The sequence below is a fragment of the Haemaphysalis longicornis genome, unplaced genomic scaffold, assembly GCF_048455015.1.
Source record: "Haemaphysalis longicornis isolate Haplotype H1 unplaced genomic scaffold, Haemaphysalis longicornis Haplotype H1 scaffold_11, whole genome shotgun sequence".
In the NCBI taxonomy this organism is placed as follows: Eukaryota; Metazoa; Arthropoda; class Arachnida; order Ixodida; family Ixodidae; genus Haemaphysalis; species Haemaphysalis longicornis.
In genome coordinates this window covers 115,944,340-115,967,638 of record NW_027526214.1, presented here as the reverse complement: position 1 = coordinate 115,967,638, position 23,299 = coordinate 115,944,340, and the positions used below count along the sequence as shown (strand labels likewise).

At 42.7% G+C, this 23,299-nt stretch overlaps 1 pseudogene; it reads left to right on the top strand.

Moving 5' to 3' along the window:
- Window positions 1–12,230: 12,230 nt before the first annotated feature.
- LOC144160892 (uncharacterized) lies at window positions 12,231–13,418 on the top strand (annotated as a pseudogene).
- Window positions 13,419–23,299: the final 9,881 nt, after the last annotated feature.

Below are 23,299 nucleotides of genomic sequence, written 5' to 3'. Positions count from 1 at the left end.
TTTGATATTTATTGTGTGAATTGCAATGCAACTTGTCTGTTATTGCGATTCACGCTCTCTTTTTTACTGCTTCTATGTAGAGGTTCCTAATCTAAAGTATATATTTTTTGGTTGTAAAAAATATTGCAAAAGGTGTTAAGAACAAAAAGTGCTAGTCTGCGAGACCATTTTCGCTCGAGACTAAAGTTTCAAGATCACAAAGGCTACGAAGCGCGGAAAGGCGTGCTCTGCATCTCTTCTAAAAGGGTCAACTTTTTCCATTAGAAGCGGCGATTACATTTTAGCTTGATTCTGTTTCAGTAGGGAAAACCGCCGCGTAGAATATTTATGTTTTGTTCGTGTAATTATTGCTAATTTTTCTCAGAAGCACGTGAAATGTTTATTGCCACTATTTTTTCTGCTTTTGTTAAAACCTTTGCTTTAATGAGGCACCTGTCGTCTATTAGGAAAAAAGGTATTCCATATTAGCTCTCTACCTTTGAAAGGCAGGCTGGAAGTATACTGTATAAGTTTTTTAGCGCCGACCAATAAAATATTTATTCTTTACAAGCACCTTACAGGCCCTCGGTAATGGCATTGAGTAAGGGGGGCTAACAAAGACATGTAAAACAGGTAAGTGGGCGAAAAGTGCCAGAAAGATGAGTAACCAAGACACAAGAACTAAGTGTGTATAAATTCCCATCATACATAATCACCGAACAACTAAAAAGATGCAGTTCATGGCACACCGCAGTTACGAACGTGTGCAATATGTGTGACATAAATTGGCACATATTGTCGTATAATAAACAGGGAAAGTCATGACAGTGCCTGCAGGAAGCGTGAGTAGTTCGTTCAGATAGGTCTAAACAAACAAAAATAAAGCATAAAAATTCAGTGGCCAATTCTCTTCAGAAAACATATTTTTGCAGAGCACTATAAATGCCATATACATACAAGAATGAAGCAGTAATTATTAACCGAATTGTAGGATCAATTTTTTGTGGAAGGAAACTGGTTTAGTTTATGATACTAAGTTATGGGGAAGATCATTCCACAGCGTGATGGCTCGAGACAATGCGCATGCGTTAAAGTCCGTTTTACCGTACATGCGCTGGAAACGAAGCCCGTTGTGTAGTCTAGTTGATAAGTAGGATGGTCGTTCAATTGGAAGCCGGGTCATTTTAGTGCTATTGACATATTCATAAAAGAGGCATAAAATAGAAATGTCGCGGCGAGTGGACAATCAGTGAAGTGAATAAGCCATTTTAAATTGTGTTTCGTTGCAGCAAAAATTATAATTACGAAAAGTGAATCGGACAGCCCTATTTTGAACTACCTCGATTATATCAGTTAAGTAATTTTGGTGAGGGGACCAGATTGGCGAGGCAAATTTGAGTTGAGGACGAACAAAATTTTCGTAAGCTAGTTTTAGGACTTAGCGGGGGAGGAATGTATTTTGCGTGGTAGGTATCCCAGTGATCTCGAGTCATTTTCGCAGATATTATTGATGTGAGAGGGCCATGAAAGATTTCGTGTGACGTGTACGCCCAAATAATTGTATGTGGAAACATGCGAGAGCAGTTTCTTATTCATACGGTACGAAGAAATGGAGGGGTCATGCTTACCAATAAAAGTAATGGTTTTGCATTTCGATGCGTTCAGACCATAAGCCACGTCTCACACCATTTGACAATTACGTCAAGATTTTTCTGTAGTGCCTAATGATCGTTAACGGTTTTAATAGGATGGTTGATTATGCAGTCGTCCGCAAATATTCGCATGAATGATGTAACGCCATCAGCCAAGGTGTTAATAAAGTTATTAACGATAAGAAATAGCAGCGGAGCGAGCAAGCTGCCTTGTGGCACCCCGGAAGGTACATCGCACATTGACGACAAATCAATATTGATGACAGTGAGCTATTTCCGGAGAGAAAGAAAATTTCGAAACAATAATAAGGTTTGCGAGTCTAATTGAAGAGCAGAGAGTTTTGAGATTAGGCGGCAGTGAGGCACAGGGTCAAAAGCTTTCGAAAAGTCGAGAAAAATGCAGTCAATGTGTAGTTTGTATTTATGTACGAGTGCAGGTGAGTCGTAAATTCTAGAAGTTGTGTCTCGCATGACCAACCTTTCGTAAACCCATGTTGGTTGCCGAAGAAGAATCGGTTAGACTGAAGATGGTTGTAAATGTGCGAAGCGATAAAGTTTTCTAATAGTTTGCAGCAAATTAATGTAAGTGAGATTGGACGGTAATTTTGGGGTAGATGTTAGTCTCCAGATGGTGTAACTTTGGCAATTTTCCAGTCGTCAGGTATCTATCTACCCAGACAATGAAGATTGTTGAAACAGATAGCACAGAATTTTACTTGTAGTGGAAATGGTGTTTTTGTGTACTTTTGAGTCAATATTATCAGCGCTGACGGAGCTGGAAAGCTTCAGCTTGGTTATCAGATATTCTATACCTTCGGCCGTAATTTCAATAGGTTTTATGCACTTGTAATCATAATCTGGCACGTTAGTTAATGTGGCTTGGTCTTCCCGAGTAAACGTTAAGGCAAAAAACGTATTAAACGCAGAACAACACTATCTGTTAGAAAGAGGTTCGTGATTCACATCGTGTAAGGCAAGGTGGTGAGCATCAAGATTGCTAAATATTTCACGCCAAAATTTTTTTTACGTTAGGTTTTATAAGGAAAGCAAGTTCTGTTGAAAAATGTTTAGGTTTAGCAGAACGTATTCTACGCGGTAGGCGTTTAAACACTGCTTATATTTCTCCCACGCGCTGGCTGTGCGCAGGCGTTTAGTGTTTCGTTACACACGTTTATATTTATTTTTAACTGGCTGAGGGACTTAGCGAACCAGGCATTTCATTTGTCATTGATATAAAAATCAAGAAAATGTATTTAAGAGTCAAAACGGTCATTTTGCACGGAAAAGTACACAGTTTTTGTGGACCAAACGATTACTAAACGTGGGCAAAAATAAATGGCTAAAGAATATTTCAAGTTCATTGTTGATTTTGGCATAGTTAGCTTTATTATAGTCACACATTTTTTGATGGCTTTGCCGGTAGATGTTACTGGAAGATCAAGGGTTACTTCAAGATGTCTGTGATTGCTAAGACCTTCTCGGTAAAGGACTTCCAAGACTGTATGAGGGGCTGAAGTCCGTAATAAATCTAAGTTATTGTCTCCACGGGTGGGTTTATTGACGACCTGTGCAAGATTAAAGTAAAAAGTTAGGCTGATTAATTCGGATGATCTCTTACGACGGGAGGATAGAACGTTCCAATCAATCTGCGCAAGTTTAGTCTCCAAAAAGAAGGACACTTTAGTGTGGCACAAATTCATGGCCTCAGTAATACTTTTCCTCAATTAAGTTATGAAACAACTTTCGGAATCAGGGGGGCGGTGACAGTATCCTATAAGAACAACGTTAGTAGGGCTTGTTTTGCAAGCGACACAGATAAGCTTAAGTGCCGACTTTGTGTCGACAACCAAAGTACAAACTTTACGGTAGATATTAAAGGTGTTAAAATCTGTCACATTCTTGTTATCGTTTTTATCAGGGTGCACCCACGTCTCAGTAAGCGCTAGGCTTACTGAGACGTTGCCAAAAATAGCCGAACATTAGGCTCTAGCAGCCTTGTCTTCTGTTTTATTTACAGTTGTTTATGTTTCCGGTGCCGTGCCGGGCCCAAAAATATGTCTGTGTTCGAAGCGAAGCGCAGAAGTTCCCAACAAACCACTAACATTTCAGCGATGTCCCAAGATACGAACGTCTATATCCCAGCAGTATCATAGTAGACATCCGTTCAACGTGCAATATTTTTATGAAAATTTTTGGATGTTGAGATAACGTTGCTGGTACCTTAATGTCGGCCGCTCTTTCAACTATGCTAAAGACGTACTCTCGATGTTGCTGCTGCTTCATTTGTGGACTGTATTTAAACATATTTTGCTGACGTTGTTCAGGTGTTGCTGGTATGTCCGTTTTTTAATTCGTACATTTCTATCAAAGTTACATTTATGTTTGCTACATCTGCTATACTTTATTTTCAAACACTCCGCAGACGCACTGTTTTGAAGTTGCCGAGGGATTTTGTATGTGTTTTGTATGGTTTTTGTACCGAGGGGTTTGTGGCAAGTTTTGTAATTCACCAATAAAAAGGCGGAGGACATAATAAGTAAATTAAACTCGGACAAGATCCTGAACAAGATCTGAACAAGATCTGATGCTCATAGAAGTTTTTAGTCAGCGAAACCAGCATTCTACTTGGATATTCTACCTTCGTAATAAACATACGAATGCTGACCTGACAAATTGCTGGCGACACTGTTCAGCCACATATGTTAACAAACAAATTTCCCCAGCTTGTACCGATGGTGAAAGGCTGGAGGAACCGGAGAGGTGGCAGGCTCTCCCCCGGTCACTTTCTTCGCCGTACGGAAATCTTACCCCGCAACGGTAGAAGAGGTGGCATAGCCCTGGCCCGCATCACCAGGATGCCACCCCAGATTAAAATCACTTTTTCGAAGAGGGCCATTCAAAACTTCATTCGTGGTAGCGTTTCGGCTACAGCACTCAATAGTCTCCAAAATCGCCATACTAAACTACTCGACATCGTCTGTACCCCGGCCCCCGCTGGGGTGGGAGGTAGCGAGGCGGCCCACAAAGCAGCACGAGAACTAAATAGCCGTGCTGGGCTCACTCCTGCTCTATAACACAGTGCTCGGTTGGCATGCGATCGTCTGCTCTCGTATCAAGAAGCCACGGAGCATTATCGACCCTCCCACCGCCATTTTCCCACTGCCCACACATCCCTCACCAACGCTGAGAAGCGCCTATGGCGACTCCTTCAGACCAACTCCCTCGCCCGTCGATGCCTTCTCCACAAGACCTACTCCTCGGAGTTCCCTGCGCCCAACTGTCCCCTCTGTGACTCACTGGACGCACTAAGACACGACATGTGGGCCTGTCCTCTTAGCCCATTCCACCCCATCTCCAGCGTTGAGCAGTGGGAGGACGCGCTCGGCTGCTCGCAACGGGGGGGCGCAGCTACTTCTGGTGGACCGAGCTGCCTCTGCCACCGCCAGCCTTCGGCCGGCAGCCACCACGCGTTCCTACTCAACCTGCTTGCAAAATAAAGTGATTTCTCTCTCTTTCTCTCTCCCTTCGTCGGAAACCCGGCTGTAGCACCTGACATGGATTTCCTACCTTGCTCCTGAAAGCTCTCCATGAGTGGCCGACCGGGATCATTTCGTCCGTTGGCTTAAACAAAATGCGTGGGCCCAAGAATTTGGTACCCTAACAAAGGGTGCCAACGAATATTTTCGAGTCATTCGTTTTGGTCGTATTTGACAACTTTCGGCAGTAATAAGGCTTGGTTCTTCCGCACCGATCTTGGCGGCGAGGCCAATTATGCTAATACGGCAAGTGGTGTAACCAAAGCTCCCTTATTTAGGCCAAGAAAAGCTATCGCGCTTCATCGTTTCCCCTACGCAAGCTACGGTAGCCGCGAATGAAATTGAATGCGCCGCTGGATTTCTGGCGTTGATAAACTTTGTTCGTTACGCACCGATTTTGTACACAAGCCCTTCATGCAAACACTACAAGCGATGCAGCCAGAGCTCCCGTATTTAATTCACAAAAAGCTGTCCAAAACCACTGATCTCCCCGATGAAAGCCAAGCTAGCCACGAAGGAATCGCACTTTCGACCAGAAATAGCTTGTAATTTGCGTCAAGGCAACCGTTTACCACAGGTTAAAAAGAACTCCATTGTATTGTGCGAAAGTAATGACCCCAAACAAGGAGATGGACATAGAATCCGGACGATGTCGCCTGCTTTCGGATGCTTTCTTGCGCTGCATCGACGCTGATATCTGGCGAGCGGAGACATCGGCGTAGCTCGCGCGTCAGCTCACGTCGCCGTGCATTTTGCCGACACCGTCAACGCGGGGCGATGTCGACGCACGAAAGCGCGGACAATACGCTGCAAGTGGTTGCGGCCTCAGAACAAACCGTAAAATTACGGCGCTCGCCACCCCACGCCAGCTGTGATTTCACCGTAGACCCTGAAATTGCCTTACATGCCCTAATCTTGATTGTCGGTACAATTACAATTACTGTTTTCCTTTTAAAAAAACACGCTCAAGATTTTCTTGTATATAATTGGCAACTAATATCTGTATTTACCAATAACTTGAACATCTATTTCGCTACGCCTTTTTATCAATGTGTGTGCGTTTCAGGAACTAGTTTTTACCTCGGACGAACATGAGACAGGAAAATAGCTGCGCGGCGAGTCCGACCATCCGACAGTTGTATTAACTGCACTACGTATCGATGCGCGTACTACTGGCCGGTGACGGCACGAGTGTGCGCGCCTTGAACTTTGGTTATTTCGGTGATTTGACTACCATGAGTTTATCTACCGGACGAAGAAATAGTGCGAAGTAGTGAGGGTAAGTGAGTGTTAGTGAACCTTGTTTTCTTGTCATATGTATTTAACGTAGCAGAGTTACTCTACAACTTCGGTCCGGGTAAGCAGTTAGCCCTAACGTTTTGAGTGACTGGCTTTGTGCGTTGCGCAGATTTGTCAGTAGACCTTTGTACCTGGCTGCTGCGTGTGTAAACAGAATCAATTCTCGCGCAATTTCTAGCCCTGTGTTTGGTGAAGTGTTTGTCTCCTGTCCTATTTTGCTAGTGGAATGTTTTGATATAAAATTAAATAAGGGAAACTAGAGAGTGCGAATATAAGTACGTGTGCTCAATAAATGCGTTTATGCGTTACACACACATTCGTGTACTTTTAGCGTGATATTATGCACCCTTGGTTCTTGTTTCGATTCTGCAGATGCCGTTTTTTCCAGTCATAAGAGTTTCCGGGTAAAAAACGTGCCCAATAAATTGAATGATTGGCAGGCGTGTAGCATTAGAATAAAATAATAAATCGAGTGATTTCCGAGCGTACAGCAGTAGATTAAAATGCCATTTGGATGCTTTTTTCTCTTTTCGATGGAGTGTTCAATCTTTTCGAACGCTTAGTTTGGTCGTGAATAATTGCAATGAACAGCGTGTATGCGACCCGAATTTATTTGTAACGTCACAACTACACGCATGTCGTAACTGGTAGAGTAGCATGAGCAGCGCTGGTTACGCTTCGTACTCTTACTGCAATATCGCAAACGTAAATTAACCATTGAGAACTTAGTAAAAATATTCAAAAAAGGCTGTTCAATTTCTGTCACTTATGAAATTTCCAGCTTAATGCATTTAGTGTGTAACACATCTTGGTGATCCGAGTAACACAGCATTGGGAATTTCGCAGGTTTAGGCAGAGTATGGTTCTGGTGTCTGGCCTGTCGTTGGCTGAAAACGTACATGTTAAGGGCTGCTGACTGGTGCAACTTAGACTGTGTTTGCATGTGACTGTGCAGTAAAAATTTCTTCCACTACTTTGATGCTTCCTGCTGTGCAACGTATACGTCAACTAAAAATGTAGGCCTAACAGGACAAGCGCACAGGACAACAGGAAGAGTTTTTCAGTGATGTGCTTTTTCAAGGTTTAGTTATGCATAGATACCAAATAGCCCACCTCGCAATTCTGCTGCAGGAAGTATACGTCCATGGCAGTGACGCTGTCCGGATTTGTGCATGTTTCCTCTTGCCACATTTCACAGACATGGCTTCATCCGTGTATTCAGATGGGACCTGTAGCTGGGCTCAAATGTCCTCAGAGTCCTCATTCACGAAATATAGTTCTTTTAAATACTGGTAGTTCACGTTAGCCGTCATAAATTGTTTTAACGTTGCCTTAGTAGTGCCAATGCTGACACTAAATTATATCCTCTTCGCTCTCTTCCTGTTCCTTAATGTTACACCCATCATCTATTGTTCTATTGCCTGCTAAGTCGTCCTTATGGTATGTTAGACACTTTTAGAGAGCCTGGAACGTTCTGCCCCGTAGGTGAGTACCGTTAAGATGCTGCTGTCCCACACTGTCTTTTTTACGCACAATGTTAGGCGGCCATTCTGTATTATACCAGTTTTAAAGCTGTATTAGCAACATTGATTTTCCTGTACCCATGCCTAGATTGAAGAACTGGCTTTCAAGGTAGGTGCTACTTCAACAATCTGCACAAGGCGCCTGCTAAAACTACTGTTGACCGTCAACTTGGCGCAAGAGTTCTCCTGGTTTGGGAAAAAGTGAAGCACACTTTTTTGAACCTGCGAGCGGCGTCCCGAATGGTGTGTAACTAGATATCTTCGTGTTGTTAGAGAAATCAAAATCTTTCACCAGACAATGTATAGGGCCTTCATTTTTATTGTCTGGCACATCCTGCGCAAATATCAGCTTTGTCGACAACCAGCAGCGCCTTAGTTGTTATTGCTCGAAGAGGTATTCAATTTCTTTTAGCCTTTGGACCATGACATTTTTACTCACTTTCCCACCAATGCGGTCTCCAACTATTTTGGCAGTTTTGGGCACGCAACGAAAAACGCAAACTGTTCAAGAATCTCTATCCTAACTGATGATGGAGGCATGCACCATTGAACCACCATTGAATAATTTCCGTGCTTTCATGTGTTTTTATTTTGTGCTATTGTTCTTTGAGCGTATCACTTGTTCTTTGAGCGTATCAGTTTAATTTTTGAATCACGTAAATCTCTCTTGTAACTGATATTCAATGATTTTCGTGCTCCCCGTTTTTTCGTTTGTTCACAAAATATATCATTTTGTGTGAAATATTGAAATAATGGAACTTTGTATTGTTTTCCTAACCAGAATTTCATAGGTTGTTTCTAAAGGCTTTTTGTTGTTTTATTGTCTTGCCATTTCACTAAGTGTGAATCATTTCATCACGTAAATTTCCACTGCTTTTGTAACCGCCGTACAGTCATTTCTGTATACACACCTTTTCTATAGTTTATAACCATTTTCCTAAATGTTGGGTTGTTTGAAGTAGCTTAAGTTTGTATGGCACTCACAACCACGACTCAACATCACTTCTGTGTTTCCAAGTTGCTTTTGTTTTATTGTTCCCCAAACTTCTCACTAGATGTGAACTATTTAGTTTCGTAAATTTGCTTTGTTTTTGTAACCACCATTCAATCATTTCTTTGTTTTCACACTTTTCTTGCGTTGTTTTTCACCCATTTCACTTAATGTGAGATATTTCAAGTTGCATAACCATCTTGTGCTTGCACCCTAGGTTTACATGTTTGCTTTTTTCCTACTTTTTGTCAACCTTTCTGCTGTTTGTGACTTTTATATAGTCACGAATATTTCTACTATTCTTGTACATATACAATGCGCACCCTGTGGGTTAGGGCAGATAGTAATCAAAATTAAAGTGGTTGTGTTGCGCAAGCACATTACATAATTTGGAAGTCAATATAAACTGTTTTACCTGAACTCTTTTGTGTTTTATATGTACTTTGCAAGCTTTCTTAATACCCAGCTTCACTTTCTTACAGCTAGGATGCCAAGAAAGACATTTTAATTATTTTAATTTTTGAATTGTTTCTCTCATAGTTTATTTGCAGAAGGCCTGTACAGCCGAGCTGTGTGGTACAATTCGATGACGCTACTGTGGTTGCCCTTGCGTCAAGGGCGCTTGGGCTGATCGGGACTGGTTTGCTGTTACACACTGCCACTCATTTTCGATGCGACATTTCTTGTTTAGAGCTGTGCTTCGTGTGCTCCTGCAAGAGTGTGTGGTCAGCTTGGCACTACATATGAGACTTCATGCAGTATGCAGCACTTAAAAATGGAAACACATTAATCTAGAAACCAGGTGCCAAGTACAGCAGACATTGCTGAATAGCTAGCAAGACATGTATTTGGAGTATAAATGTGCACAACACGTAGGCAACCTTGGAAAGGGGGCTGGCCAAACTCCAAAATATATAAGGAATGTAAATTTCAAGCATACGGGTTCATCTCAACAATACCATAAAAACGTACACTAGTCATGAGTGTAACAAACTAATGCGTGTGCCAAAGACAAAAACAATGTAGAACAGACATCTATATACGTCTTGTATGCGCACCACTACAATATCCCTAAGATGTGCAACTAAGATTACGTCCTATAAACGGCATATAAACGTACCATGGGAGGTCTATTCTACGTTATCCTTTGTGTGATTTAGATGGGTTTTTTGCAGTTGTAGCAACGTTGAATATATAGAATTTCCACCCCAATGGTACGTCTCCTGGACATCTGCAATGTCGATTGGTGACGTCTCCGGGACGTCTCCGGGATATCTGCATGACGTAACGTCGTTTGCTTGTTTGGGTTTTGTTTATTGTGTGAGTACCTATCAGGTTGTACAAATTTTCCAGGATACTCCCGTATGTTACGTATTTTCTTCCATTGTACTGCACACCAAAAAATTGCCCGAAAAGGCACCTATGTGCGTGGATATCGGTCTTACAGTTTGAGCATATTGCGCCGGGCTCTATCCAGTGACCGAACAAAACAATACAAGTTATCAACCATGTTACGCAAACAGCGCCTAGACCAGTGCCTGCCTCAACGTGTGGGAAAAGAGTGTGTAAAAAAACCGCGTGGATGTTTTTTTTTGTTGTTTTTTTTGCAATGACGAAGCAGTTTGCTCTGGCATCACATGTTACAGCGTTACTGCTATATCAGGAAAAGACATCTATTGCTATTCTAAACGAGTTTATATCGTTATCACTGAATAGACTGAACAACACAGTCGGCAATGCAGACACGTTTCGCCGGTTAGCAACCACATCCAGCCAAGCACCAGGCATTCCTGCTGCTGAGACTACCTCCATCGTGTGGTATCGCCTGTGCCGTAGTTGTCAGTAGAAGAAAACTACATTCTAAGGGCCCCACACGTTCATTGCACAAATTCTGAAGCAAGCAAGCCAATATTGATGCAAACGTACTTTTTTATAAAACGTGTGTGATGCTCAGGACCATTCGCGAGGCTTAATAAGCTGGTGCGAAGACGAATTGACATTACTAGTATTGGTTTATCAAGTAGGCCGTTAGTTTGATGGGTTATCTTTCCTTTTTAAACCTTTATACGTATACTTTTTTGAGATATCGAACGTACTATTCCTGGTCAGTGTTCGCTTTTTGTATCGTATGCCAACCCCATCTTGTATCGTATGCCAGCCGAGTGTTTTCCCATCAATAAAGCTCCCTCAATTCAACTGCACAACAGGAGTTTCTAGCGCAAGTCTGATCTGTGCGGAAGTACCACTTTTACCTTTGGGGCAAGCGTTTTGTTAAGCAAACATATTATTAGCCAGTAAAGTACCGCAAACTGCGAAACATTTGCACAAATGTACTCTCTGGAAGAGCCTGTTCTGCCAAGAATGCTCGTTTTCTGTGCACTATAAAATTGATAGTGTCAGTTTTGGTGCATACTTCCTTAGCAAAGTGTACTCCTGCTCTCCATAAGTAGCCAGGAATTTATGGCTTCTATAATAATATTAGCGGGTACATGATCGCTTTGAGTGAACTCTCGAGGGTTTTTTTGGATCTCATCCTATTTCGGGGCAGTTTACACTGGCAGTGAATGAATTGCAAACTATTAGGTGTTTTCGTTTTCAACGAACATATCTACCAAATACTTTCGGGGAAGTGTGCGTGCTTCCACCCCTGCAACATTCACTGTCAGGAGCAAGGTCATTGGATGGCTGAAGATGGACATTCGTCTGTGGGGTGGGTGTGTCATGAAGAATGTTCCAACAGGTGAGCAGTCAAAATGGCCGAAGCTATAAAATGACAGGAGGAGAGGGGGGCACGTCATCTGGGGATATAGTGGAATGCGATGGCGTATTGGGCCCCCAAAAAACATCGTACTTCTCAATCCTTTCCACTCCTATGTGCCATCCGTGAACGAGCAACAATGACAACGATAACGACTAAGCCAGGTAGCTTCGAAGGATATACGTTTCGGAAGTCTCCCTACAATGATGCGGTAGCCGTGGGCTTTCGAGGCCGTCGACAGGATTCGCGGAGATCCAGCTTGGCTGGAGTACTAGCCGCGCCAACTAGCTGCTCGTCAACACCATATTAAATCGCCGGCTTTGACTGGGCAACATTGTGTAGCCAACCAAGAATGGGCCTCCGAAAACTGGGACTGTAGCCGCATCTACTGCATCGACAGTGCCAGACCACATGAGGCGTTTAATCCTAGTGGATGTGCCGCCTAACGAGACTGGCAACTTAAGGTTTGAAATGAAGTGGACACGCAGCACCGCCGTGACAATGCCGCCTTACGTGCCTCTACTTGTGCAGGTTTTGACGGAATGGTTCTTCGCGGACGGAGCAGCGGCCCTTGTTATCGCTGGCCAACAGGACCAATGGACCCCAATGAAGAGTGCGCACCCGCCCTCGAAGGAACGCATCCCCTTCGCAACTAGATCGCCTGTGGTGACAACGATGCTTTGCCACGTGGACTTCGTCGACTGCGCACCCCCGTGCAGCACGGTGACGTCGTTGGCCTCCCCGATGGCAAGCCGCCCGGAGCACACAAAAGCAAGGGCCACCACCTCAACCTTCAGTGGACACGGCAGCACTACCGTGACAATGTCGCCTTACGTGCCTCGACTTCTGCAGGTTGGTGACAGAAAGTATTGCTTTCGTAGTAACTGTAACTGCCTGATTGTGCTGCCGTGTCTACACACTGTTCTTGGTTGCTTAAATGACTTTTTTTTTCAGTTGTAAGCCTGTTACTGAAGTTGTCCGGTGACGTAGAGGAAAATCCTGGACACGAGGTTGAAAAAAATGCTGGAGTAAATAATAAGTAACCAGAGTAAATTACCAGCAAAAGTTAATGCAATTCAGGCAAGGCAGACATCCACGGATGCCAGCATTTCTGACATGCGTCTTAGGCTCCAGGCTATTGAAAAACAACTTGAAGGGTCGGGTGAAACAGAGAACCGGCTTGGAACAATAGAATCGAGTGTTGGTCGCCACGACAGCGAGTTGACGGCTCTTGCCAGGCAGATCGATGACTTAGACCTAGATAACCGTTCTAGACGCAACAATCTTATTGTGCGCGGAGTTGAAGAAGAAGAATCTGAGGACGAGTTAGTACTCTTAAGAAAGGTGAATGATGATATCTTTGGCAAATTACTTGGCTCAAAGTGTAGCTCTAATGAGAGCATTCATGGTGTAGGAAAGAAAATACCTGAAAGATACCGACCGGTCATATTAAAACTAGCAGATTTCAGGGACAAAGCCAAGATACTGAAAAACTGCCATAACCTCAAAGGGACAAAGTTCACTATCAGCGAAGATTACTCTAAACAAGTTGTTGAAATCAGAAAAAAACTATGGATTTCATCGGCGGAAGAAAGATGATTCCAGAAGAAAGACTTCTGGAATGAAGCCACAAACGAGCGGTTGAGGTATGATAGCTAAGGTCTCCACAGCTCTGACTGACGCAAATCGCGACCAACAGCTTCGGTTAAGGTTATTAATGTATATGCCAGAAGTTTGCTGAATAAATCTGATGCAGTTGAAGCGGCAATTCTGGAGCATGAACAGGATATAATGGTCGTAACAGAGATTTGGTTACATACGGATGTAGCAGATTTGGAAGTAACACCTCCAGGGGACATAATTGTTAGAAAATTCAGGTAAGGAAGAGGTGGTGGTGTTGCGTTTCTTATTAAAGACAACATTAGTTTTCAGTGCTGGGTGATAACTGTTACAAAGAAATGTTGTGGATTAGGACCAAGTTCAGTGAGCGAACTGGGTACATTGGGGGGATTTATAGAAGCCGAATTCTTCTCTAGAAATAACCACAAAGCTAAGAAATTTCATGGATTCTAATTTTAGCCTCCAAGATAACGTATTAATATTAGTGGACTTCAACCTTCCGGGTGTTAATTGGCTATCCCAGTCTCCTGGATCGGAACAAGTTGCATGTTCTCAGCAACTACTAGAGCCGGCATTCTGTTACAGGCTAACGCAAATTGTCACTGAATTTACTCGGGTAGCGAATACAAGGTCATCTATCCTTGATTTGGTTTCTGTGTTCCCAAGGCTTCTGCCGTATTTCAGCGGTTGTGAAGTTGTAGAGGGCCTGCCCGACCACAGGATGGTAATAACGCACCTAGCACGGTCCCCAGACACCTTGGGTAAACCCACATTTAGACCTGAACTATATTTTATGGCGGCCGATTATGTGTCAATTTTGGACTATGTTGATAGGTCCTTTGATGAATTTCAGGTTCTTTACAACACTGACTGCAGCCCTCATAGGCTATGTCATTTTTTTTAGAATGTTGTGAGGAAGTGCGTAGACAGCTATGTACCCAGGATGACAATACGCATTCGTAAAACCAATCCCTGTATTACCAGAGAAACCAGTTACACAAAAAGAAAACTAAAGCGGAAACAAAAACCTTGTGCGAAAAATCGTACCAATGAAAGAACAGCTTGCATTACTTCAATGAGACAAGAACTGAAACGCTTGATGAAGCAATCCAGGGATGGGTTTTTCAATTTGACATTGACGAACTCCTTGAATGAAGACCCTTCGAAGTTCTGGCGCTTTATAACTCCCCCTGCAAGCTCCCCGAAGCCACCTGAAATTACTCAACAACGTGTTGATGATTTCAGTACCTTTTTTGCTTCTGTGTTTACTAGTGACAATGGTATTTTGCCCGAATTTTCTACGTCATCATTGCAGCGGCCGATTGATGATGTAGTAATTAGCGACGAGGGTGTCCTAAATCTCTTACTTAATATAAATATGAAAAAGCCCCGGCCCTGAGGGTATACAAAACCAATTTCTGTACGGATACCCTGAATGGGCGTCTCGATTCCTTGCAAAAATATTTCAGTCGTGCCGGCGCAGTGGCTCTTTCCCATCAGCGTGGAAACGGGTTAAATTACCCTTGTGGCTGCTATCTAGAGGATCGCAACTACAGTCCTATTTCGCTTATCAGCACAAGTTCAAAGATTAACAAACACCTTATGTCCTGTCTTGATGCGCACAATATATTATTGTCAAAGCAGCATGGATACCGCCAAGGCGTATCTACTACAACACAGTTAATCGAATTTGTTCACGATCTTTCAAAAACAATAAGTTCGCGTGGTCAAACTGGTGTGGTTTATTTGGATTTCTCAAAAGCATTTGATAAAGTGTGGCAATCGAAGCTACTGTTTCAAATTGACAAATCGTTTCAAAATAATCACTTCACAAAATGGTTTTCGTCCTATCTCAGCTCTCTTCAGCAGTTCGTTCAAATAAAAGACAAACAGTCTACAGCAGTTGCAGTTAATTCCGGAGTTCCTCAGGGGAGCGTACTGGGTCCCCTTTTATTTTTGTTATATAAAAATTACCTACCAAAACGCGTCACGGTCCAGATAAGGTTGTTTGCCGACGACTGTGTTGTTTATAGCAGAATCGAGACTGAACACGACCAAGTTAACTTAAACAACAATCTTCAACAAATAAAGGGTTGGTGCAAAGAATGGCAAATGACTGTGAACGCAGAAAAAACAGTCTCTATGTCTATAACCAGGAAGAAAGAACCTCTAACTTACAATTCCCAGATTGACAATGCTAGCCCTAAGCGTGTACAAAACTCTAAATATCTTGGGTTATGGTTTACGCCTGACCTCTGGTGGAACACTCATATTGATTATGTGTGCTCCAGGGTTACCAATGCATTGTATCGCCTAGGTGTAAGCTTTAGAGCGCCCCTTCTGATATAAAGTGCCTAGCTTACAAAACCCTAGTCAGAACTATTATGGAATATTCTATAATTGTGCGGGACCTTTACACAGTCCAACTGCAATAAAATAGCAAAAATAAAGCGACTTGGTGCGAGATTTATTTTTAATAAATGTCGCCGACATCACTAACCTAATGAACTTTGTAGAACAGCGGGCCTGGATGGTCTGGAAATAAGGACGAGGATTGAGCATCTGAAATTCCTATTCCAGTTAATTCATAATCATTTTAAACTAAACTATTCAGATTTCTTCCAGGTCAACACACATGAACACTCCAGACATCGCCATAGTATGTACATGCCACCCCTAGCCCCACTTTACGACTGCTTTAAATTCAGCTATTTCCCACGTGCTATTCAAGATTGGAATATGTTGCCGGAGTCTATAATTGGTTGTTCCTCGCTTACATCATTTGAACAGAATCTAAAACGGCTATTTTCTGAATAGCAGTGACAAATGCATTTCGTTGTGTGCGTGCGTGTGTGCTTTTTGTTGGTCGCATGAGACTGCAGTAGTTGTTTTTTAAATCTTCAGCGCGGTGCTGAATTATGAAAATGTGCGGATTTAAAATACTTTGTATTCTGCTTGTTATGTGCATAAATTCGTAGTTATGGTATAATACTTACCTTTAAAATATATTTCTTAATATGGAAAGAAAACTGTCACCTTGGTGTTACAATTTACATCTCCAGCTCAATGTTTGTGTCATCGTCCACCGCAACATGCTCAACGACCTTCTATCGTTCCAGAGTTCCTCGTACTGGCTAGTCGGAAACGCACGCGCCTTCAATGGACGGTCATCATTACCGCGAATCAAGATGCAATCAGATTCTTCTCATTGCCGCCAAATATTTAGCTTATTACTGCGAGCAAGCCAGAACTTATATTTTTCTGTCTAACAAACTGGTCTTCATCTGGCAACACCACCCATCATCAATGTCACTTGCCACGGGACCGGACCGCCGAGTACGTATACTGAAAATGCACACAGGAGCTCGGGGCGCGACGTCGTCGACCGCAACATGCTGAGCACCCTTCTATCGTTCCACGTTTGTTACATTCGCTGCTATGAGGAATATCGAACCAGTTATCGGTGCCTTGTTGCGGTGTCTTGCCACTACGACTTGAAATGCCGTAGTATTCTTGTTGGGCTTTCTGATGCGATGGCATGCCAAATGTTGCCGCAGTTGCTTTGATTGCTTTAGGGTAATGTAGAGCGTGATGCAGGCCCTCCTAAACCTGACATCTCTGCTCTAGTCACCTCCATTCAACGCCTTGAAGAAGCACAAACCGGTTTCCGTACAGAACTAGCTCACAATAAATTAGCTGAATCCACCCCCGAACAACTCATTTCATTGCCGAGTTATCGAATCAATCTGATCGAACTAAACCAATCGGATTCAACTATCAGTGCTGAATTGGAAGAAACGTGTCGGATAAAACAAGAACTTAAAGTTGTTAAAGCCGGACACATTGATGTGCACAATCGCATACGTCGAAATAACCTTCTTTTCCTAGGCCTGAATGGTTGTGAAAACGAAACGAGGAAAGAATGAGAAAAAAGATGCCAGAATTTTAAACAACTCTGGGTAATTTTGAAGGAAAATTTATGGACATAGAACAAGCTTATCGTCTTGGTAAGTTTCAGGATAGCACAAAACGTCCCATTTTAATCAAGGCGGCCAACTAAAAAACAAAAAAGTATACTTGCAGGTGGCCGGGAACATATCGCATCTATTACACCTTTCGCACGTTCCAAATTGTTACATTTCATCGGACCCAACAAATGAGCCATCAAATTATAGATTGATACACTTTATGTTGGTCCAAAGTGTTACTCCTACGACGCCTCTTCGGATACAGTAAAAGAATGCACAAAGAACAGCACAGAATTACAATCACAAAGTACATCACCCGCTCTTGGAGATACTGTACTTGGAAGTCTCACTGATGCTGCAAAATGACGCAGAAGAAAACAGTTTCCCTGTTTTGCCCCACTGCTCAGTATCATCTTGTGTGCACTTTGAATTTACTAACTAAACCAAAGCTTCATTTCCAAATGTGATCTATTGTGCTCCTTCATTGCAGATATCACTGCCGGTGTCGTCTTACTAACATAAACTTGGCTACACGACGGCGTCTCTGATAAACAAGTATTTCCTGAATATCTTAATTTGACCCTGTACCCTCATGGCTGCAACGGGAGGCGAGTAGGAGGTGCGCTCATCGGCATCGAAAACACACTCTCATTTTCACTTGTATTTCGCAACGATGAAATGGAACTAACATGGGTTCTTGTCTCCAGCAACACTGTCAAATCAGTCTTTGGTATCTGTTACCGCCCACCCGGTCACCCTCCAACTTTCTGTGCCAGACTCCAATCATCACTTAATTCGGTTAAAGATAAGTTTCCTAACTCTGCCGTCTTTCTCTTCACCGATTTTAATTTTCCGCCAAATTTATGGCCCCTCCTACCTACACCTAATGGTTCGTCATCTCGTGAAGCCAAACAGTTTATTATTTGAGCGCTGGCCTTCAACCTCCATAAAATCATTACGTGCCCTACAAGGGGCGATAACAAACTTGATCTGCTGTTAGTATCCAATCCTTACGATGTAAAAGGCGTAAATCTCCTTCCTTGACTAAGCCACCATAATCTGATTCATATTTCGGTTTCACTGCCAGGGATCAAAAGGTAGCCCTCAAAAAATTTTATACCCAATTATGAAAGAGAAAATTTCAAATAATTATTAAGAGAAATAAATGATTTCGTTCGAGACTTTAGCAATTCGTACGTAAACCGCTCAGTTAATACTGATTGGGAGATATGCAAAAATGTCACGGTAAACCTGAAAAATAAATACGTAACTAACATTCTTGTCAAATGTTATTCCAACCACCCTTGGTTTGTTAGGCGGCTAATATCACTCCTTAATAAAACGAACGCTTGTACAGGAAACCCAATGAAGCTAACCGTCGGAAAGCCTGACAGCAATACCACTTATGTTCCGAACAATATATTAAACAGTTCTGTGCCGCTAAAGATAAATGTTTTTCCTCCGATTTCCTCAACATTCTTCATTCGGACCCAAAAAAATTGTGGAATATTCTTAGCTATAAGCCAAAAAATAAACTTGTAGAACTTATGGACCCGGATGATATGCCTATAATACTGAAAAATGCACTGGTGCCCTGAATGATTATTTTTGCACCGCCGTTTTGCCTACTAGAACTTCTATCATCGCCGCCCTGCTAACGCCATACCAAGACACTAAAAGAATCTTCTTCAGCCAGTGTTGTTGAAATAAACAGCAAACTAATAATAAACGCCAAAGTCCTTTCCAGTCAGGTACTTTGTTTAGTATTTAAACAATCGTTAGATTAGGGCATCGTTCCTGCCCAATGGGAAACAGCCCAAGTTGTTCCACTCTTTAAATCTGTCAATCCTGCTGTAACATCTAACTACCGCCCATTTTCCGTGTCCCTTGAAAGCTACTCGAACATATTATAGCATCAAACTTCTGAAGTATATTGATTCAGTTACTTCTCTTACCCTCACGAACATAATTTCCACAAATCATTTTCATGTGAGACTCAGCTAGTTCAATTTACACACGACAACTTTCACTGCATGGATTTTACCATACAAGTCGACGCTTTATTCTCAGATTATTCAAAGGCATTTGATTGCGTCCCACAGATTCAGCTTTTGCTTAAATTGTCTACCCTGAGTATTCTCTCGAACTTACTCCACTGACTGAACACTTCCTAACTGACCGAATACAACTAACTTACTCTCCAGCGTCCCATCTGGAGTACCCCATGGCGCATGTCTGTCTCCGCTGCTGTTTCTAATTTACATAAAGAGTTTATCTACTAATAACTTAACAAAATTAAGATTTTGTGAAGACGACTGCGTCATATATAACCCTATCCAATGCTCCATCGTCAACAGCCCCCAGCATTTCTTCATGGTGCGATAAAGCGCTGGTGCGTCTTAACCTGTGTGAATTTTAAGTTTTCGTTTTCTTGTAAGCACAACAAAACTGAGCATTCATACAGCATCGAATCAACCCCGGTTATAGGACTACAAAGTTTACATACTTTGGTGCGCACCTTACGTCATCCGAAAATAAAAAAGCAGGCATACCTAATATTTGTTCGCCCTGTGCTGGAACACGCATCATATATTTGGAATCCTTCGCAGTCGTATCTTTCTGACGGTTCGGAATCAATTCAAAATCGCGCAACTCGCTTTATGACGTCACAGGACTCGAACGAAGTAACTGCCACGTCGCTCAAACAAACCTTCAATATTCCCAAGCTTGCCTCTCGTCGCATTATCCATCGCCTGTGCCATCTTTATGCTGTTAAGTGCAGAGCATTTCTTTAACTCACAATGTCACCCGTGGGTGGCAATCGGCGTCCGCAGCCAGCCAGCACGTGCGCCCCTCCCCCGCTCCTCCTCACTCTCAACAATAGGTGCGGGCGCGGATGCGCGTGCTCCGGCGCTGAAATAGGTGTTGCAGCAGCAGGTGCTACCTCCTCTCCCTCTACTGCGCGAGCTACGAATATAAAGCGGGTATCGGTGCGGCTCACTCCATTCTAATCCTGCACTCTCTTCTGCTTAAAGAAAAGAAAGAAAAGAATAATAATAAAGATCCAACCGATTGCCCTGCAGAGAGGGTGGGGGCCAAACGATGGGAATAAATAACACGTTACGTACTTACGTCTCTCGTCTCTCTCTCTCACGTCTCGCAACCCAACTACCCAACCCCTACGACTACAACTACAACTACCACCGCCAACTACCGCAACCTACGCCACGTGACCACCCCCAATGCTCTGCATTTACTCGTGTCCCTCGCACGGGGGCATGCGACGGAGGTTTTTTTTATTACCCTCCTGAAACAGGGCACGCTTTACTGATACCGCCGCCACGAACGTCATCCCGTTCGAATCACAATCATCGCATTGCCCGCATCAACTGCTATGCGTCATCAATGAATTTTTTCTTCTTTCCTCGTGCTACAGGGATGTGAAATAAATTTCCGGATGATATCGCTTGATTTAGTAACCATAAAACAATTTGTGACAAGCTAACCCGTCAAATTTCTACGCCACCAGTAATTCTGTGATTCTGTTATTCTATGATTTGTGTACCTGTGTTTGAATTATGTTTAATGCTGTTCCCTACAACGAGTGGTGTTTTGCCTCTATCATCTTGTAAATATTTTTGCCTTCCTTTTTTCTGGCCCTTGTTTTTTGTTCATAAGCTTTGTGCCTTGGTCAAATGCCTCCCTCCCCTTATGTAATGGCCTCTGTCCTTTAAGGTGAAAATAAATGAAATAAAATGAAATGAAATCTCGTACTCCGCAAGGTTGCAGATCATTTTGCAGTCATTTTTTAGGTATTGCAGCACATCTGATTGGTGAGTGTACGAAGTAGTGAGGGTTTTTCAGGCTGCGTTCTACATGTAACTCTTGTTCGTGTGTTATCTGGAAAAACTTTGTAACAAAACCGATCAGCATGTCAAGTTGGTTTGTGCTAGAATTTGCCCTAACATTTCGTAAAACTCCCTATTACAAACATTTCCTTCAATGAAACATTGCTCCTGTAATGGACATGTATTGCGCTCTTTGGCTTCAATTCAAAACCAACTTCTTGTGTCTCTTAAGCACCTTGAACGCGCACTATGTTTATTAGGCAGGTAATGAGGCGGAGTTTGTGAATGCCGGGTGTAGCGTTTAGGTACAATATGCTTGAAAAAGCCAATATTTCTGGTCCGCCCAGAAACGGCGTACACATGAGCGTACCTACATTTTCGGTAAAGCGCGTTTCGATTCTCCCTTACTGACTGCCAGAATGGTCACACTACAGCCGCGTTAACTAAGCTGCCGTGGTATCTAACTAACCGCACTAGGACCAATCCTCTCGAGTCTTTCGAAGCAATTTCCCTCCTAAGTTTCAGTTCCCCTTGGGTGTTTTTCATAGACTTGGCCTTCTTTTTTTGTGAAAGGGAAAAATGGTGTTCATCCTGTCGCTCCCTTGAGAGGAGCGCTGTCGCTTCACTGAAGCCGAAAGTATGACTTCTGCCTGCCGAACAGCTTCACCAGTTTCCTGCCTTGATGTATGGCATGGGTCATTCTTCATGAAGTCCTATGTGCCCCAAACAGCGGAGAATATATTTCCGTGGCCTTTGTGCTCATGTTGGCAGGGTATTCGGTTCCTTTTTTGTTCCGTCCGAATCTACCACCAGTCTCTATTGTGTGCGTGGGTGAAGTTTCAGGTTGACACGGATTGTTAATCATAAAACGAGTTTACGCGCGCCTCGGGTAAATGCGCCGAACTTACTGCAAGTGATTGTTCTTCGTAAAGGAAATGTTTAAATCCCATCTTTCGAAAAACCGCATCGTCCGGCCACCACTTTTCCTATTAAACAGCATTTTGTGCGGGGTAGGAGTCACGATTTGAGCCTTCAAACCGGAAGCCGAAATACAACACGTACGTAGGAATATTTTACATAAAAACGCATTTTTGACAGCTGGACACCCGCTGGTATTTCCCTAAGAGGAGTACTTTTTGAGCAGGCTGAAGAAAAAACCTGTGAAGACAGACTTCAAATTTTTCAGGTAAACGCTTAACACAAAATATGAGGACTAGTATAAATATTTATCACATGGTGTAAGGTGTGTGTAGCAAGGCAACTCACTTGTTTGGTTGAAGTATGGCTACTTTATCTAGGTGCTAATTATTGCTGCAAGTTCACTGTACGCAGATTTCAAATTCAGGGAATATTTTCATCCACAATCTCTTGTAATTCTTCCCTAGATGGTGCCATTAGATATAATTGCGATATCTAGGGAAGCGATAAAAAGAAGGGTGGAGTCAATTTCTCTCGGTTGACAAATATTGTCATGGGCAGTATGTTGTACTATTATCCGGGAGCTGTATCAACCTGGTGCAATTCATTTCTCAAAGACACACGTGCTTTGGCTTTCTTTGTCACTGGCTCAATAACTTTTTATCACAATTTAACACATGCATTTAATATTTGATACCATTCGGTTTGTCTATTCTGCCACTTTCAGCCAGCCGCCGTTGATTGAAACTGGCCAACAACCTTTTCCTGGTATGAGCACCGTTTTGAACAAACCATAATGGGTAAATTATATTTCGTCTCACGCTATCGCAAACCAAATGCACTGTACTCAAGCTAGACCTATTTGTGTAAATGTTTTTATTGTTCTGTGGGGACACCTTAGTTCCTATTACAACCAAACAGGTATTACTCTTCTCGTTTTTCCCCCGTCTCGCTAGACTTTTCCAAAGTACTTAACGTCTTAGTACTTTATTAGCGCGTACTTCAGTACGCAAATTAGAAAACTATTGCTCGTGGATGCTTCGGACGATATGTGAATCTTATGCTTCTCGTTTTCTGTCCTTCACCTTTTGTATTTAACAGAACAATTCAAATGATTTTGCTGTTGAATTCTGCGTAAAACGAAATAAAACCGACACCTTATGCGTTACCGTTTCCGGTTCCCACAATTGTTTTCTTTTCACTTGTG